The 19,746-nt window shown below is 44.3% G+C and overlaps 1 long non-coding RNA gene across 1 annotated transcript in view; it reads right to left on the bottom strand.

Moving 5' to 3' along the window:
- Positions 1 to 3,667: 3,667 nt before the first annotated feature.
- The window catches only part of LOC112651950 (uncharacterized), a 53,058-nt gene continuing 36,979 nt past the window's right edge, over positions 3,668 to 19,746 (bottom strand). Inside the window, exon 3 of the long non-coding RNA XR_007410027.1 lies at positions 3,668 to 3,750. This is a non-coding gene — a long non-coding RNA (uncharacterized LOC112651950). The remainder of the gene's footprint in view (positions 3,751 to 19,746) is intronic.

Raw genomic sequence — 19,746 nt, 5'->3', positions numbered from 1 at the left:
TATTGGATGAGAAACAGGGTCGAAGGGGGGAAGGAAACTGTGGTGATATAAACTGCTTTATTCACGATGACTAAAACCTCTGTCTGTTTGAAGTGAGCCTTTGCTAGACCTAAAAGGCTCTATTTTCTCAATAACCTGATACCAGCTTTTGTCACTAGCCATGGCAGCTGCACTAAGCTGTGGGCTCCCTTGTGTTATTTTTATCCAAAATACTCACTGGATCCCACTTGGTCACCAGTATGTGCAAAGAAGGTTTGAGGGCCTGAATGCACCCATCTACTTCACAGTGATGAATGCCAGCCACATGGGCAAGAAGAAGCATTTTTATTAAGTGGCTGGGTAAGGCTCCCGCTGCCCTCAGAACAAGGTTCTTTAGTAAAAGCTGGATCAGAGAACTCAGCTGTGGCCAAGGGGCCTCAGCAAGGCTCCCTGTTCCCTCTCTCTGAATCAGAGAGTTCATGACCCAACCAGCTGCATAGAAGAGGTCTGCCCTTCTCAGAAAGGCCAGGCCCTTTATGGTCCATATGGAGGCAGAAATCAGAAGAGAAGACATTTAGTCATTTTTAAGAGGTTTTATTTATTTCTTTGAGAGAAAGAGGGAGAGAGAGCATGAGCAGGGGGAGGGACTGAGGGAGAAGGAGAAGCAGACTCCATGCTCAGCATAGAACCTGACACAGGGCTTAGACATAGAACCTGACACAGAGTCCTGGGATCATGACCTGAGCCAAAGGCAGATGCTCAACCGACTGAGCCACTCAGGTGTCCAAGAAATTTAGTTATAAATCCCCACACAGCAACAGACCATTTCTCTTCCTGGGCTAAGTCATCTTGCCCTCAGACCTGGACCTGCCTCCCTTCCTCAGCACCTCTATCAGAACAATTTCTAAAACCCAGAGAGTGGCATAAGCAACCTTGAGGTAGCCAAAGCTTATCTTCTCTGAGCCCCTTTTGACAGCAAAGTCCACATACTGTCCATCAGGCCATCTCCCCTCCTCAAGCCTTTCGCCCCAGCCAGAGTTCTGGGCGCCACCCCATCTTTAGCTGCTTTCACCCCCAGCCCAGCAGAGGCCGCTAGAGTAATGCAGATGGAGCCAGGGTTGGCAGGAACAGGGAAAGGGCTCCCAACAGGGCCTTGGGGCGGTATAATAGTCTGTCCTTCAGAAGCTCTTAGTCCAAGAACCCAGCTGGGCCAGCACTCTGAGCCTCCTGCTTGGAGTTCCCCTCACCCCTCTCAGAAGTGAAGCTAGGGCCAGAGTACTTCCATTTTATGATTTTAAAAAATATGTTTCCTAGTTCCATTTTTATGGCTCTGGATGTTTTTTTAATGTCCCCTCAAATTACTAAAATTGTGGTTTATTTCAAGTGTCTATATTTAGTAAATTAAACCTTATGATACTCCCACCTACCCTCAGCCCCATATACTGCAACATAATGGTACCGTTCACAAGCTGTATGAAAACAATTTATAGCACACTATATAGTTGACATGGTCTTGGTAATGGGACAGGTTTGAGAGGCACGTTTTTTGCTGAGCCCAGTGAGTGATGGATACATAAGCCCCACATATAAGGTCTGAATGTAAGGCCCTTCATGAATGGGAGGCCCTAGCCAAATGGCCCTCCTAGTCTACTGTCTACTCTCCACCCCTGCCCTCCAAGGACCAAGCCATGGAGGAAGATTAAACTGAGTGCAGAGTGGAGAAGGGGTGTGTGTGTCAGAAGTTACTGGTCCCCCTCTTCCAGTTCCCAACCTGTCATCCTCAGATGGAGGGATGCATTCAGCGGGCTTCAGGGATGAATCTGGATGGCAAGAGGGAGGCCTCTCTGCTCCTAGCTGTTCTGTGTACAAGCCTCTGACACCCCAAAACCTCCACTCTGGGCCATTATTCCCACCCCTTAGGCCCCAGAGCCTTTTCCTGTGGTTGTGTTGTTTTTCTCAGAGCAGGAAGTCTTCCTGGAAATTCTCCAGGAATCCAACATCCTCCTTCTCACCCAGGGGACACTGGCCTCAGGCGTGCAGCCCACCCCACCCATCCCACCTCCACTCTGGGCTTAGACAGGACGCCTCATCAACAGGAAATCATCTTCCCAGGACCTAGCATCTTGCCCTCAGAATGCTCTGGGCCTCTTCTCCTCAGGAACACTCAGAACAACCACCTTTTACAGTTGAAGAGAAAATAACAACCCAAATTTCCACAGTGCTGCTTATCTGCTTGTCCTTTTTCTTGCCTGGGACCTGGAGGCTGAGCACCATGAACCACCCCACCACTACCACACACACACACACACACACACACACTCCACTACCAAGATCTGTGGTTTCTGCTCTGGAGCTCAGCACTTTCAATCTCTTCCTCCTCTTTCAACTGTCAGAATCCCCATCTGATCTAGTTGTCATGGGAAATAATAAGGCCGACGTGAATGACTGGCAAGGACCCCAATATTCTCTCTCCTGGGAAGGTTATATTATAGATTGATAGCTCAGGTATCCTGAAGAGTCTATGCAACCCTAGTCCTCCTGGATGCTCCTGAAATATGGGGTTCTATGGTCAAATATGTTTGGGGGACATCATATATATATATCTACGATCCTTTATTCACAATGTTGAAGTCAAAAAAAGTCCTGAAAACAAAATTTTTCATCACTTGGGGTAAAACTTGACCTAAATGATGTGTAGTTTTTTTCAGATTCTTTATTTAACCTACTTGGTGTGACTGTCCATATGTTTTGCTGCAGAAGTATGTGATTACAGAGCCTGTTCCACTCTGCTGAGGATGCTATGGAAAAAATAGCACATTCACTATATTATCTTGTTAAAATATGAAAAATTCCAATTTCTGAATATATCTGTCCACAAGGGCTTTGGATTCTGGATTGTGAACTGCATACAACCCCTTGACTGGATATTTAGCCTATCCATAGCATTTTAAGGCCCTGAGAAGCCTTGTCACCAAGAAACTAAACTTAAAGAGCATTCTCCAAATTTATTTGACTACAAAACTCTTTGTTCCACTGCATACCTATTAATACCTCACAGAACTTCCATGTGGACACTAGGAAAGTCTAACAGTGGACGCTTAGATATAGGAAAATGTGGATCATCCTGAAAGCTCTTAGATCCTAGGTCCTAGGGAGAGTTTTTCCTTATTCTCAAGGCTAATGCTGTGGGAAAGAAGAAAATCTGGAGTAGGGCAGACTGAGGCAAGACTCTGATGACTCATGTGGGTCTGGGACAGGGACAGGGCCTGCTAGAAAACCCAATTAGGACAGACACCTATGTCAAGACTCAAACTAGAGAGCCAGACAAGAATCAGGAGGGAAACAGTTAAAAGTTCAGCTGAAAGGGTGCCTGGGTGGCTCAGTGGTTAAGCATCTGCCTTTGGTTGAGGTCATGATCTCTGGGTTCTGGGATCCAGCCCTGGGATAGAGCCCTGGGATGTAGACCGCATGAGACTTTCCTGCTCAGCAGGGAGTCTGCTTCTCCCTCAGCCCCTCCCCCTGCTCATATTCTCTTTCTCTCAAATACATAAAATTCTAAAATAAATCAATACATAAAAGTTCAGCTGAAGATCAGAAAAGCAAGAAATACAATTTAAAGCACGTGGAAGGGATCCCTGGGTGGCGCAGCGGTTTAGCGCCTGCCTTTGGCCCAGGGCGCGATCCTGGAGACCCGGGATCGAATCCCACGTCGGGCTCCCGGTGCATGGAGCCTGCTTCTCTCTCTGCCTCTCTCTCTCTCTCACTGTGTGCCTATCATAAATAAATAAAAAAAATTTAAAAAAAAAATAAAGCACGTGGAAGTCCAAATACCCAACACAAAAATCCTGGAAGCTAAGTTAACCGTTTGCCCCATCCTATGAGATTTTTTTTTTTTTTTTTTTGGTTCTCAAAACATTCCACTATTTATTTTTTTTTAATTTTTTATTGGTGTTCAATTTACTAACATACAGAATAACCCCCAGTGCCCGTCACCCATTCACTCCCACCCCCCGCCCTCCTCCCCTTCTACCACCCCTAGTTCGTTTCCCAGAGTTAGCAGTCTTTACGTTCTGTCTCCCTTTCTGATATTTCCCACACATTTCTTCTCCCTTCCCTTATATTCCTTTTCACTATTATTTATATTCCCCAAATGAATGAGAACATATAATGTTTGTCCTTCTCTACTGACTTACTTCACTCAGCATAATACCCTCCAGTTCCATCCACGTTGAAGCAAATGGTGGGTATTTGTCATTTCTAATAGCTGAGTAATATTCCATTGTATACATAAACCACATCTTCTTTATCCACTCATCTTTCGTTGGACACCGAGGCTCCTTCCACAGTTTGGCTATTGTGGACATTGCTGCTATAAACATCGGGGTGCAGGTGTCCCGGCGTTTCACTGCATCTGTATCTTTGGGGTAAATCCCCAACAGTGCAATTGCTGGGTGTAGGGCAGGTCTATTTTTAACTCTTTGAGGAACCTCCACACAGTTTTCCAGAGTGGCTGCACCAGTTCACATTCCCACCAACAGTGTAAGAGGGTTCCCTATTCTCCGCATCCCCTCCAACATTTGTTGTTTCCTGCCTTGTTAATTTGCCCCATTCTCACTGGTGTGAGGTGGTATCTCATTGTGGTTTTGATTTGTATTTCCCTGATGGCAAGTGATGCAGAGCATTTTCTCATATGCATGTTGGCCATGTCTATGTCTTCCTCTGTGAGATTTCTCTTCATGTCTTTTGCCCATTTCATGATTGGATTGTTTGTTTCTTTGGTGTTGAGTTTAATAAGTTCTTTATAGATCTTGGAAACTAGCCCTTTATCTGATGTCATTTGCAAATATCTTCTCCCATTCTGTAGGTTGTCTTTTAGTTTTGTTGACTGTATCCTTTGCTGTGCAAAAGCTTCTTATCTTGATGAAGTCCCAATAGTTCATTTTTGCTTTTGTTTCTTTTGCCTTCGTGGATGTATCTTGCAAGAAGTTACTATGGCCGAGTTCAAAAAGGGTGTTGCCTGTGTTCTTCTCTAGGATTTTGATGGAATCTTGTCTCACATTTAGATCTTTCATCCATTTTGAGTTTATCTTTGTGTATGGTGAAAGAGAGTGGTCTAGTTTCATTCTTCTGCATGTGGATGTCCAATTTTCCCAGCACCATTTACTGAAGAGACTGTCTTTCTTCCAATGGATAGTCTTTCCTCCTTTATCAAATATTAGTTGACCTCCTATGAGATTTTATATGCCTCCTATAAAAATAAAGACCTACGCCCACTCTAGAGTTTGCATTATATAAAACGAAATGAAAGCTCCTGGCTGGTGTGTTAAATCAGTGAAGAGGCAGCTAAGCACATAATGCCTCCTCCTGACCCAGGTGGAAGGGATACTGAGCGATTTGTAAGAATAGCAAATTCAGGCAATAAGAGCTTCCAATATATTTCTTGTATCTTGGTCTCTGACTGCTGCTGGATGTTATCATTCTTTTAAATTGCAAATTGGTAAAACAAAAAGAAAAATCCTGTTGGGCTCAGTTACCATGTGTCAGTGGGACCAGAGCCGGGAGCTGCAGCCTGTCAGAGTATGCAGGTGAGGAGGTGCCATCCTGGCTAGGACTCCTTAGCAGTGTTGGGTCTGTTAGATGTCAGGAAACTCTTCAGAGTTAGCTCTGGGTGACCTGGAGGATAACTCATTAATGGCTATCTCTGAGCTCTTAAGGCTGGTGCTCTGGAACAGCATGAGCACACCGGGAAAAGGATATGCCAAATCCATCGCAGGCTTTGTTGTCGCTGACCCCTGCCTCTTGCTACTGTGAGTACAGTATGTTCAAGGCCTTTTTTAAAATGTCTCTTCCAAAAGTCTCACACTCAGCTTCTGGCTACCTCCCTGTGCCTGCCCTCTCTATGGCTTATTCTTAGTCTCAGGGTTTCTCAACCTTGGCACTATTGACACCGGGGACCACATAGTTCTTTGCTGTGTGTAGCTGTTCTATGCACTGAAGAATGTTAGTTAACCCTAGATGCCAGTAGCATCTCCCCACTTATGGTAACCAAAACTGTTTCCAGAAACTTCCACCTCTAGAGGAGCAAAATCACCACTCCTTGTTGAGAACCACCGTTCTATGAATGAGGAGTTAGCATGACAGACTGAGTGAGACCCCAGTTCTGCCCTGGGCTAGCTGTATGCCTAGAATCCATAATATTTCCTAAATGACCCTATAGTATTTCTGGATGAATTTAACTTCTCTGATCCTCAATTTCCTCATAAAATAGAGGAAAATGATAATAAATATCTCATGGGCTTGTTGGGAGGGTTAAATGAAGTGACTCATGTAGAAAGATTAAAGTGATTGGCACAAACGAGCATTCCAATACCTGTGGGTTATTATTTACCCCTTTCCCTCCAGGGCTCCACACCTGCTTTCAGAGTGACCACTAACTGACCTTAAACTGCCTTATAAAACATTTCAAAGCATTTCATTCTGACCTTCCCTCTCAAACTTCATTTCCTTAACATTGCCTCCAGCTCAACACCCCAGACCTATTGACTGCTTGCAATTCCAGGGAAGCAGTCAACTTTTTTATGGCTCCTGTGGTCTTCGTGCATGCATGCTGTTCCTTATGCTCAGTATTCTCTTCCCCTCCCCTGGCTGACTGCTGCGTACCTTTCAGGTCTCACTATGGGCAGCACCAAGTCCAGGAAGGCTTCACCTCCCAAGCCAGGACAGAGGGAGCCTCCTTCCACTCCTGTCATTTTGTTTCTGATACTTGCATGGCCATTGCCCAGTTCTCTGAACTACTCTCCTGACTGGGATCTCTGTGAGGCAAGGGATGCTGTGTTGCTCTATGCAGAGTCTCTGGAACCTTGCTCAGTGCCTGATGTCCAACAGGGACTTTGTAACGTTTGTACAGTTGATGCCTAACTTGATGAACTGCTTCAACATTAATATGGAAAAATTTCTCTTCCTTCCCAGATAACCAGGCATTAATCTTTCCATTTGAATAGGTAGTATTTGAAAATGGAACAAAATTCGAGTTATTAAAAGGTATAGGGAGGGGGCCCCCTGGGTGGTGCAGTTAGTTAAGCATCAATTCTTGGTTTCAGCTCAGGTCATGATCTCAGGGTCCTGAGATCAAGCCCCGAGTCAGAGTCCACACTCAGCATAGAGTCTGCTTGAGATTCTCTCTCTTCCTCTCCCTCTGCCCCTCCTGCTTGTGCTTTCTCTCTATCTCTCTCTCTCAATAAATAAATAAAATCTTAAAAAAAAAAAAAGATATATGGAGAAGAGTAAGGCTCCCTCTCCCATCCTGCAGCTCCCTGGTCTCCCTCCCTAGAGGTCACTACAGTACTGGGCAGCCTTCCACTGATGTCCAACTATGTGCTTATGTGCTCCCCCACTGTCAGGACTCCAGCCGAGGCAGCCAGCATGCATCCTCTCCGTTCCCCAAATCCCACTTGCCATACTCAAGAAAATGGATACATTGGGGGCAGGAAACAAACTTTTGACTCTTTTCAAAGGCAGCATGATAGGAGATGGCAGATGGCAGGGGTGACAGCAAAGGGGAAATCTGGTAGTTCCCAGCATGGTCACCACCCCAAAATCTCCTCAACTGTCTACACACACATGAACACACGCACGCACATACGTACACATACCCAGAATAAAAGCAGAAGCTGTGGGGACATCCCCTGGAGCACTGTCACCTGCAGAGCCTCACCCTCTCCCTCACTACCTTGAGAAATCTGAGGGAGAGGGAGGGTCAGGCCCAGCTTCAGGCTTCCTCCTTCCTCCCCAATTAGAGGAAGCCAGTTTCAATGCTGAGTCACTTCCCATGGGGTTGGGCTTTACCTGGGGGTCTGAGTCACCACACAGGTGCCAGTGAGGGAGAGGTGCTGTCTGATATGACACATCTGCTTGCCCAGGAAGGACATTAGCCATTGGGGGTTGTGGAAACTACTGCAAGTCTGACCCTGGGTGCTAAGAACCCATGCTGTTCTGTGAAGGACTTTGGAGTTCTGGGCCAAGGGCAAGCCTTTGGCTCCTTTGTTTCTCTAACACCTTTTCCTTTCTCCTTCTCATCCCCCTCTACCCATGGGGAATGAGCCATCCTGACCTGCAGCTCCCAGCACCTCTGTGGATAAAGCCACAACACTCCTGAGAGGACAGGGGTAAAGGCCCCTGAGTCCCAGGCACTTCATGGGGCTTCCATAAATGTTATTTGCCTTCTCCTCTCTCTGGATTGAGGAGAAAGTCCAGGGCCTGAGAAGTACCAATAAGCATACTGATTCCAAGGTAGCCTCAGCACCTGACCTAATATCTCTCTCTCTCTCTCTCTCTTTTTTTTTTTAAGATTTATTTATTTATTCATGAGAGACACAGAGAGATAAAGAGGCAGAGACACAGGCAGAGGGAGAAGCAGGCTCCATGCAGGGAGCCCAATGCAGGACCCAATCCCAGGACTCCAGGACCACTCCCAGAGCCCAAGGCAGACACCCAACCGCCAAGCCACCCAGATGTCCCCTGACCTAATATCTCAACCATGCCAGGGGCGTCCCAGAGCTGGCCAGAGGTGACCAACCAAACCCTGGGAGAGGCTGGACTCTGTCCTGGGAATCTTCACCTTGGCTTGGCTTTCACTGTGCCTGTAGCAACTGTTTCCACTCCTATTAAGCTGTACTAACTGTAGTAGGCTTAATAATTGCCTCCCAAAGATGTCCACATCCTAATCCCCAGAATTTATGAATCCCAGTTTACATGGCAAAGGAGACTTTGCAGATGCAATTGAGTTAAGGATCTTGAGATGGGGAGATTATCCTGGATTATCCAGGTGGACCCAATATCATCACAAGGGTCCTTATAAGAGGGAACAAGAGGAACCAGAGTGAAAAGAGGGTCTGTCACGATGTAAACAGAAGTCAGAGTGATATGGGACCTGACGCCAAGGACGGAAGGCAGCCTTTAGAAGCTAAAAGGCAAGAAAAGAGATTCCGCCTAGAGCTTCAGTCTTACTGACTCATTTTGGACTTTTGACCTCTAGAACCATAAAATAATATATCTGGTTATTTTAAGCCACTAAATTTGTGGTCTTTTGTTACACTAACAGTAGAAACTAATACAGATTTTGGTACTGGGAGTAGGGTGTTGATATAACAAATACCTTAAAAACCAAGTAGCTTTGGAATTGGTCCATAGGCAGTGGACAGAAGAATTTTAAGAATGATAGAAAAATCCTAGGCCGCCTTGAACAGACTTGTTAGTAGAACTATGGATGTTGAAAATTGCTAATGAGGAGTAAGAAGGAAGTGAGGAGCACAGTAGAGAGAAACCTATTTTGTCTTAGAGAATATCTAAATCATCACAAACAGAATGCTAGTAAAAATATGAAAATTAAAGGAGTTGCTGGTGAAGGCTTAGAAGTAAGGAATATTTTATTGAAACCTGGAGGAAGGGATGCCTGGGTAGCTCAGTGGTTGAGTGTCTGCCTTTGGCTCAGGGTGTGATCCTGGAGTCCTGGGATCAAATCCCACATCGGGCTCCCTGCATGGAGCCTGCTTCTCCCTCTGCCTGTGTTTCTGCCTCTCCCTCTCTGTGTCTCTTGTGAATAAATAAGTAAAATCTTAAAAAAAAGAAAGAAAGAAAGAAAGAAAGAAAGAAAGAAAGAAAGAAAGAAAGAAAGAAAGAAAGAAAAAGATGGAGGAAAGAGAGGAGGGGTCTTTGTTATATAGTGGTGGGAAACTTATCCAAATTGTATCCTTCAGTTATATGGAAAGCTGGAAAGCAGAACTTGTGAGGAATGAACTTGGATATTTAGCTTAGGAGATTTCCAAAGAAAGTATTGAAGGTGCAATCTGGCTTATTTTTGTTCTTTATAGTAAAATGTGAGAGAAAGAGATAGAGGGAAGAACTATAAACAAAAGAGAAGTAGGACTAGTGATTTGGGAAATTCTCAGCCTATCTAGATTGGCAAGGGTGCTAAAATTAGAAGAATCACTGTCAGAAATGAATACTCTGGGGAGAAAGCCAAACATGTGACTAGACAACCTTTTGTTAATGCCTTGAAGGATCAAAAGGTATTCATTTACCCAGAGGACTCTTCTGAAAATATTAGGCATGTGACTCATGAAACCCCACCACCACCTCAGTAGAATCCAGAAATAGAGGTGGGACCATCCAGGAAAAATCTGTGGAGGAGACTTTTGTCTAATGAAGTGAATGTCTGTGACATACATGGGAGACCTACAGGTTCTTGGGAATTTTATACCAGCAGAAACAATGTCAACTTGGATTGAAAGGGACAGAGAACAAACAAAATGAAAGAAATCTGATAGACTCCCAACATTCTATAGGCAAGAAACAAGATGATAAAAATTACTCAGCTGCAAACAGAATTATCATTCAAGTAAAAGATGGAACAACTAAGAGAGAGGGGCAAGCCCAGAGGTCAGAGTCTCAAGCCCCAGAGGATTATTCCCAGGCCTTGAAACCTAAAGGAGTTTGCCCAGCTATATTTTGGAATTTCTTAGGACCAGTGACCTTTTTTCCTTTCATTTTCTCCCTTTTCTTGAGTGAGAATGTCTAAAACTATTATTCAATACCTATCCCTGAAAGCTGATGACTTGTTTCCTGAGTTTCACCAGTGCACAGATGGAGGGAAAATGGTCCTCAGAATGGATTGTACCCAGTGTCTCACTCATATTTTATTTAGAATATTTAGATGATGAGATGTAAAGGATTTTGAGCTGATAAGATTTTTTAAAGATTTTATTTATTTATTCATGAGAGACACAGAGAGAGAGGCAGAAACATAGGCAGAGGGAGAAGCAGGCTCCCTGTAGGGAGCCCAGTGTGGGACTCGATCCCAAGACCCTGGGATCATGCCCTGAGCCAAAGGCAGACGCTCAACCACTGAGCCACCCAGGTGTCCCAAGCTGATAAAATTTAGGTCAGATTTTAGACTTTGAGTGATACCCTGATGGATTGAGATTTTGCAGGAGGTTGGAATAGAGTGGGTGTGTTTTGTATATGAAATAAATGTGAAGCTTTAGGGTCCAGAGGTTAAACTGTGGTAGGCTGAGTAATGACCCTCAAGAATATCCACATCTTAATTCCTGGAATCTGTGAATATGTTAGCTGACGTGGCAAAAGGGACTTTGCTGATGTGATTAAGTTAAGGATTTTAAGATGGGGAGATTATTCTAGATTATCTGAGAGGGGACAGTGTAATCACAATGGATAAGGGGATTCTTACAAGAGGGAAAAAGGAGGATCAGAGTGAGAGAAGATGTGATGACAGAAGCCAAGGCTGAAGTGATGTGGAGTCATGAGCCAGGGAATGTAGGTAGCCTTTAGAAGCTGGAAAAGGCAAAGAAATGGATTCTGCTCCCCTAGAGCCTCCAGAAGGAACACCGCCCTGCTGACCAATTTTGAACTTCTGACCTCAAGAACTATAGAATAATACATTTGTGTTATTTTAAATCACTAAATTGTAGTAATTTATTGCAATAGCAGTAGGAAACTAATACACTAACCCTCTTTGGGATCCCTGGGTGGCGCAGCGGTTTGGCTCCTGCCTTTGGCCCAGGGCGCAATCCTGGAGACCCGGGATCGAATCCCACGTCGGGCTCCCGGTGCATGGAGCCTGCTTCTCCCTCTGCCTGTGTCTCTGCCTCTCTCTCTCTCTCTCTCTCTGTGACTATCATAAATAAATAAAAATAAAAAAATTAAAAAAAAATACACTAACCCTCTTCATTCACCAAGTTCCATACCATTCAAGCCAACCTGCTCATCTTCCACCTGAGACACTCTGCCTTTTTATCTCCTCTAGACTTCCAACTTGACATTTATAACTAATTTCCCCTCCAGACTTCCACCAACTCTTTCCTTGGCACTCCTTCACTTTCTCTTGTTTCCTGATCCTTCCCATATCTGCATTAGCCTTTAACTGGATGGTTTAACCTAAACAATATATTAAAATCATTTGGATGTGGCTGGATGGGATGGGGATAAGGGAGGGGGAAGATTTGTAAAAATATTGAAGCCCCAGCCTGGACAGACTAAAGCAGACTCTCAGGTATGTCATTATTAAAGCTCCCAGGTGGTTCTAATGTGCATACTATCATCGAGAACACCTGCCAACGTGTTGCTCCAGGGTTATCAAACTTTTATATGCATAAAAATTACCTAGAGAACTCTGAATGTTAAGTGCCAGGATCTCAGGCCCAGAGTCTGGTTCAATACATAAGATACTCAGATCCTACTCTTCTGACAATCTCCCCGGAGGGTAAGATGCAGGTGGCATTTGGAACTTTAAGAGACATTTCCACAGCCTCCTGTCTGCTCTCTCCCCCAAGAGACTCAGCTAATTGATAAGATGAATTCCTTAGATCAATGATTCTCAATCTTTGATGAATATCAGAAGCACCTAGGGAGCTTGCTAAAAATACAGTTTCCCAGACGCCAATCCAGTTTCGTTTAACCAGGTTATGGTTAACAAGCTCCCCAGGAAGTTTGGGTTCATACTTCAGTCTGAGAATAAGTGCCTTAAATCAGTGATTCTCAAATTTGAGTATGTAACAGAATCACCTGCAGGGCTTCTTAAAACAGATTGTTGTGCTCCAACTCTAGAGTTTTTAATTCAGTTAGTATGGGATAGGGCCTAATAATTTGCATTTCTAACAAGTGCCAGGTGATGCTGAAGTTGCTGATTTAAGAACCAAACTTGGAGGACCACTACTTTGTTTGTTTGTTTGTTTGTTTGTTTGTTTGTTTGTTTGTTTAAAATAAGCTATATGCCCAATGTGGGACTTGAACTTGTACTTACAACTGAGATTTGGGGTCCCTTACTCTACCGACTGAGTCAGCCAGGAGCCCCAGAGAACCACCACTTTAGATTGATGTTCTAAGCAAAGTGTTTATTTCATCATATGCCTTTCTCTGTCCTTTCTCCTGATTCAGCCATGAAAGAGTCAGCCAAGGAGAAAGAAAGGGCTAAGGCAAGTAGCCAAAGGAGTTTTGACCTGAGGAGGTTAAAAGAGAGGCTATCAGAGAAGGACTTCTGGTAAGCTCACCATAGGGGCATCCTAGCACAAATCTAATAGGTCTCCAAGGCCAGGGATGGTGGCCAAAGTCCAGTGAAAAATAAGAGTGATATGATCAATAGCTGTTAACTACACACACACACACACACACACACACACATCGAGCCCTACCGGGACTCAAGGACTTACAGCTACCCTAGCAGAGCCTCTCAGCCTGTGATGGCATGCAGGTAAAGTAAGTAATAAGAGAAAATTTGAGGTCACCTTTGTCACCAAAGTAATTAGAGGAAAAGCCAAGCTGAGACTATGGAGTCCTGCTCACCAATAGTATTGACCTCAGCTTATACATATGCTCTAGAGAAGAGAACTAAAGAGACCAAAAAGCAAAGATGGGAAGAGCCAGATGAAAGAGGAAAGTCATTCCCTGTCCTTTTTATTAAGAGGGAGTGAAAAATTAAGGGCAACTGGCAGGGGGATGGAAGGATTGGGCTGGGAACCCAACCAGCCAAAGTCTTTATTTATTTTATTTATTACTAAATCCATTTTATTTTCATACTCTGCATGCAGGAATTGGCTATGTGCTAAGTGCATGTGACCTGCTCAAACACCAGAAGTCATGTCTCAGTTTTAGGAAGCGAGAGAGCAAACGCTAGAACTAGTCTGCAGATCCCCTTATATGTACCAAAAACCTAAGCACTAACTTACTGACAGTGCATCACAGGACTGGAGGTTTTGGAGAAGTTCCTGGAGTCAGAACCCCAGTCACAGGGCTGAACAGACTAGGGATGTTTAGGCAACAAGCATCAATGTCTGCAGGTTTGGATAACATCACTGCTTAGTGATCCTGGTGATCAAGAAGTTCTCCAACTGGGTGGACTGAGTCACAGAGGCCATCAGCAGATCTAGCCTTGTAGATACTGATCCTCCAAATTCCACCAAACTCTAATTTGTTCAACTACCTACTAGATATGGCTTTAGGGAAATCACTTATGGTAGAACCTCAGCTATAAATTTATGCAATTATCTTACCTGTCTGAAGACAGGAAGCTAAGCCAAATGATACCTCCTTCTCCTTGCATCCCCCAGCCAGGCGCCAAGTTAATCCTATCTTCACAAAATCTCCCATATCTGCACACTCTCCTCACACCCCCACTGCCACTGTCCTGGTTCAGACCGTCTGTAGCTCCCACTTGGCTCAGATAGTGGTCTCTGAACCCACTTTCCCTGTCCATAATATCATCTAGGCCCAAGAATCTTCTTTTAATCCATATTTTATACTACCACATGCCCCAAACCTTTTAATGACTGTCCACCACAATGAAGTCCAAAGTCCTTCATGTGGCAGGCAAGGTCCTCTGGGTTCTATCTCTCACCAATCCCTCCAGACAAATCACCTGTACGAAACTGGCTTTATACCCCATCTACCTGAACAACCTGCAGTTCCTTAGTGCCCCCTTGCTCTCTCCTGCCTCTTTACTTTTGCACATGCTGTGTCCTCTGCTCAGATTGTCATTTCCTCCTTCCATATTTGCCCTCCAAGACCCCATTCTTATCCATCCATGACCATCGTGCACATCTTCCTCATAGCTATAGGAACGTTGTACCCCGTTTATTTGCTTGTCTCTTTTCCCAGTTGACCTTTTACTCCCACTGAAGCTGAGACTGGGGCTTTAACTTCCACATCCAGTACATAGCACAGTGCCAGGCCTGCAAGAAACTCTCAATAAATGTTTGTTACATGAATGAAAGATAAATCAACGAATCAATGAGTATCTTGAGTGCCCTCCCACCCCCCAATACTCATCAGCTTGGCCTGAGTGTCCTTCTTGTAGAAGTCCTTTTAAAAAAATGCCATGTCCTTGGGCTGGTAGCATATTAAAGTTAATGAGTTATTTTAGACTTTAACTGGGTGATCAAGCAAAACAAGGGCACACACACACACACACACAAAAAAAGCCCCGGGAAAGGAGGTATTAAGGCAAGGGTGGGGAGGGCACCTACATCTCCTTTTAAATGCAAATAATATTGCTTCATATGTATATACAGTTTATAAAGAACTTTCACATACTTTACCTATGATGCCTGGATCCAGAAAGGTAGGTTGGATGAGTGTTATTAGCTACATTGTATGGACAAGGCTTGGAGATACCTGTAACACCTAGGAAAAGGCTTATGACAAAACAGTCAAAGGAAAAGGACAAGATACAAAATGATGTGTAGAATGTGAACACAACTAGGTAAAAAAGAAGCAAATAGAAAAAAAAGAAATACATCAGAATGCATTCATTCAATAAAAATTTGTTAAATGTCTGCCATATTCTAGACATCATGCTAGGTGCTGGGGATACAGTAGTGATCAAAAACATATTGTCCCTCGTGGAGGTTATAATCTGATGAAAAAGTGAACATCAATCAAATACTGATGTAGCAGAGACAAAATTGCAACAATTACAAGTGCATTAAAGAGGTGATACTTAAAAAAAAAAAAAAAGAGGTGATACTTGTTGCCATGACATTATAGACAGAGGGATCTTTTTTTTTTTAAGATTTTATTTATTTATTCATGAGAGACACACACAGAGAGGCAGAGACACAGGCAGAGTGAGAAGTAGCCTCCATGCAGGGAGCCAATGCAGGACTCCATCTTGGGTCTCCAGGACCAGGCCCTGGGCTGAAGGCGGCGCTAAACCGCTGAGCCACCTGGGCTGCCTCTAGACAGAGGAATCTTATATAAATAGAGGTAGCCCAGGAAAGACTTCCTTGAGGAAATGATCTCTGAAGCACAAGAGATAACCAGTCAAAGAAAGTCTCAGGCATGAGATGTCTGGGCAGCTCACTGGTTGAGCACCTGCCTTTGGCTCAGGGTGTGAGCCAAAGATCCGGCCTGAGATCCGGTCCTGGATCGGGCTCCCTGCATGGAGCCTGCTTCTCCCTCTGCCTGTGTCTCTGCTTCTCTCTGTGTGTCTCTCATGAATAAATAAATAAAGTCTTAAAAAAAAAAAAGTCCCAGGCAGAAGTAACGTTATGAACAAGGGCTCCATGATAATAAGAAAGGGGCTGATGAGTAAGAGAATTGCATAGTAGAGCAGGACTGGGAGAGGTTGGTTCCAGGTGGAGCTGGAGAGAAAATAGGGACCAGACACTGCCCGATACAGCCAGCCAGGAGCAATGGGAGTCATTAGGTACGCTTGCATTTTCAAAAGATTTTCCCAGAATGGATTGGTGGGGTTGTGGGAGGAAGTTGGGGTAGAGATAGAATCAATGGGGGAAGCCAGTTGGGAAGCTATAGTGGTAGTTGAAGCAGGAGCTAATGGTGACTCTACACAGGTGCAAATGAAAAAGGGATGACTTCAAGAGCTATGAGGCAAATTGCCAGGATGGGATGAGGGGTGTGAGGGGAGAGAAGCATCAGGAGACTCCTGGGTTTCTGGATGTGAATGGAGGTGGTGCCACCCAAGTCAGAGAGTGATAGAGTAAGTTCACCAGGTTGGGGTCTGAAAAAAGGGCCAATTTGAGGCAGGTTGAGTTTGAGGTGCCCTGTATGAGACAACCAAAAGAGGGTGTCAAGTAGACAACAGAAAATAAGGGTAGGTCTGGCTGGAAATAACCATTTGCAAGTCAACTGTTTATTGGTGGTAATTTAAGCCTGGGTGTGAAAGAGACTGTGAGAGAAAGTTTAAGGTGGGAAGAGGAGAAGGTCTAGGATGAGGCCTTAGGGAACCTGATATTCAGGGCCACTAGAGGAGGTTGATTGCAAAGGAGACACAAGAAACCAGAGATGTTAACAACAGCTATGAAATCCTATGGGAATATTTTATTTTCACAGTTACTTTTAAAATTGGGTGGAATTTTTTTTTTTTTAAGATCCATCCATTTATTCTAGAGAGGGGAGGGGAGGAGCAGAGGAAGAGGGAGAGAGAGAATCCCAGGCAGACTCCCTGCTGAGAGCAGAGCCCAACATGCGGCTCTACTCCACAATCTCAAGATCATGACCAGAACTGAAATCAAGAGTCTAATGTTTAACTGACTGAGCCACCCAGGTGCCCCTACTGGGGGAAAATTTTAGTTAAGGAAAAATAAATTTGGGCAGTCCAGGTGGCTCAGCGGTTTAGTGCCGCCTTCAGCCCAGGGCCTGGTCCTGGAGACCCGGGATCAAGTCCCACGTCGGGCTCCCTGCATGCAGCCTGCTTCTCCCTCTGCCTGTGTCTCTGCCTCTCGCTCTGTGTCTCTCATGAATAAATAAATAAAATATTTTTTTTAAAAAAGGAAAAAAACTTTTTATGACTTCTGGACCTCAATTATCTTTCTGGATTTTGAAAAATAGTACCCATGGGCAAGAGGTGGTATTCAAAACATTTAATTAGCAGGTCTTCAGAGTACCAACACTTGGATGGCAGCTGGAGTAGGGATGGGTCTCAGAGGCTTTTGCTAGGGAGCCCTCTGCCCACTTTTAACCTTATGGTTGCTGGATCATGAAGTGGAAAGCGGCTGGGTGGCAGGAGGCCACATGGAAGGGATTTTGGAACAATAGCTATTTCGTGATTGCTACTGATTATCAGCCCTGCCTAAGGGTCCTCACCAACTGAATCCCACCAGCTCCCCCCACCTCCCATTTTCTGCCTACTTGTTGCCAATGCTCAAATGCTTTTCTCTACCACAGCAGTTTATTCATCATTTCTTCCTTTTTTTTTTTTAAGATTTTATTCATTTATTCATGAGAGACACAAAAAGAGGCAGATACAGGCAGAGGGAGAAGCAGGCTCCATGCAGGGAGTCCGATGTGGGACTTGATCCTAGGACTCCAGGATCACACCCTGGGCCAAAGGCAGGCATTCAACCGCTAAGCAACCCAGGCATCCCCATTTCTTCCTTCTTTAAAAAGTAATCTCTATGCTAAATGTGGGGCTTAAACTCATGACCCCAAGATCAAGAGTCACACACTCTAATGACTGAGTTATCCAGGCACCCCTAGTCATCATTTCTTGAGAACCCCTTGCCTTTTCATGTCTTCATGATCTTACCTATGCCTAGAATGCCTTTCTCCTCCTTGTTTGGCAAATTTCTTTGCATCTTTATAGGCCCAGGTAAAACATCACCTCCTCTATAAAATCTTCCTTGACTTCCCAAGGTAGAATTAATTGCCTCTTTATCACTGTTCTGTAAATATACATACTTTTATTATAGCATTTATCACATTGAATTGTGTCTTGGTTCTGTCTCCTTCACAAAGTTGTGAGCTCTTTGAGGACTAGGACTGTGTCCCATTCATTCTTATACCCCAGCATCTACAACAATGCCTGGTGTCCATGTACTTGATTTTTTTTTTTTTAATTTGTTGAGTGATTCTCGAATAGGACTGCAAGGTCAGAAGGGGGCCTATGCTACCTTTTCTCCCAGTTGGCTATTTAAAACTCAGCAACAGCCCTGATACATGCTACAACACTGATGAAACTGAAGACATTATGGCAAGCCAAAGAAGTCAGTTACAAAAGACCACATATTCTATGATCCCAGTTGCGTGAAATGTCCAGCAGAGGCAAAGCCACAGAAGCAGAAAGTGGATTAGGAGCTTGAGGGGATGGGGAAGAAAAAAAGAGTGATAGCTAAGGACTATGGAGTTTCTTTTTGAGGTGGTAAAAACATTCTTGCACCGACTGTGGTGGTGTTGCACACCTCTGTGGATATAAAAATCATTAAGTTGTGTACTCTAAAGGTGAATTGTATGGTGTGTGAATTATATCTCAATAGTACTGTTATTTTAAAAACACCTGTTACATAAAAAAAACAAACACAAAACCAAAAAACAAAACAAAAAGAAACCCCACCACTGTGTCTGATTCCAAGGGAAGATTCAAATATTTGCTGCTGTTGAGGAAGATGGTCGCCCTGGGAGTGTGGAGAGGTAGGTGAGGCACGTGGTTGTTGTGGGGGGTTGTCATACATGGAAATCAAGTTGAGTCCTTGTAATAAAACGGGCCACAGAATATTTCAGAAGGAGGGGTTCTGGTGAAAACGGAAACCACTTCAATGAAATCAGGTTTCAGCAAAAAAGGGATGAGGTTAGCTCGAGAAGAGTGAAATTTTACTTTGAAACTGGTGGCTGAGTGTGGTCTCCTCACTTGGCCTGGGAATTTTTTAAGAGGAAAGAGAATATGTAATATAGTATAAAATAACATAACATAACATAACATAACATAACATAACATAATATAATATAATATAATATAATATAGGCGGCGGAGGGGGGGACCTCTGATACACTCAGCCTGTAAACCCAGCATCTAGGAAGTAGGGAGCTTGAAAGGAGGCTGCCCTCCTTTTCCCAGGCTGGGAGCTGCTGGAAGGTCCTTTGTCACAGTGCAGGGCCTGCAGACTCTGAAGCCTGACTCTTCCACTTACCAGATGTAATGTTTTGGGAAAAGGGAAAATCATTCAACCTTAGTGCTTCCACTGTCTCTACCATAAAATGGGGGTAATGATAGCACATTCCTCACAGGACTGTTGTGAGGATTAAACCAGTGAAGATTTTTTTTTTAAGATTTTATTTATTTATTCGTGAGACACAGACAGAGGCAGAGACATAGGCAGAGGGAGAAGCAGGCTCCCTGCGGGAAGCCTAGGGTGGGACTCGATCCCAGGACCCCGGGATCACACCCTGAGCCAAAGGCAGATGCTCAACCACTGAGCCACCCAGGTGCCTCTCATATGAAGAATTTACAGTGTCCAGTACAGG

Source organism: Canis lupus, chromosome 4 (assembly GCF_003254725.2).
Source record: "Canis lupus dingo isolate Sandy chromosome 4, ASM325472v2, whole genome shotgun sequence".
In the NCBI taxonomy this organism is placed as follows: Eukaryota; Metazoa; Chordata; class Mammalia; order Carnivora; family Canidae; genus Canis; species Canis lupus.
Note: the sequence above shows the minus strand (reverse complement) of the source record. Positions and strands in the feature narration are given on the sequence as shown.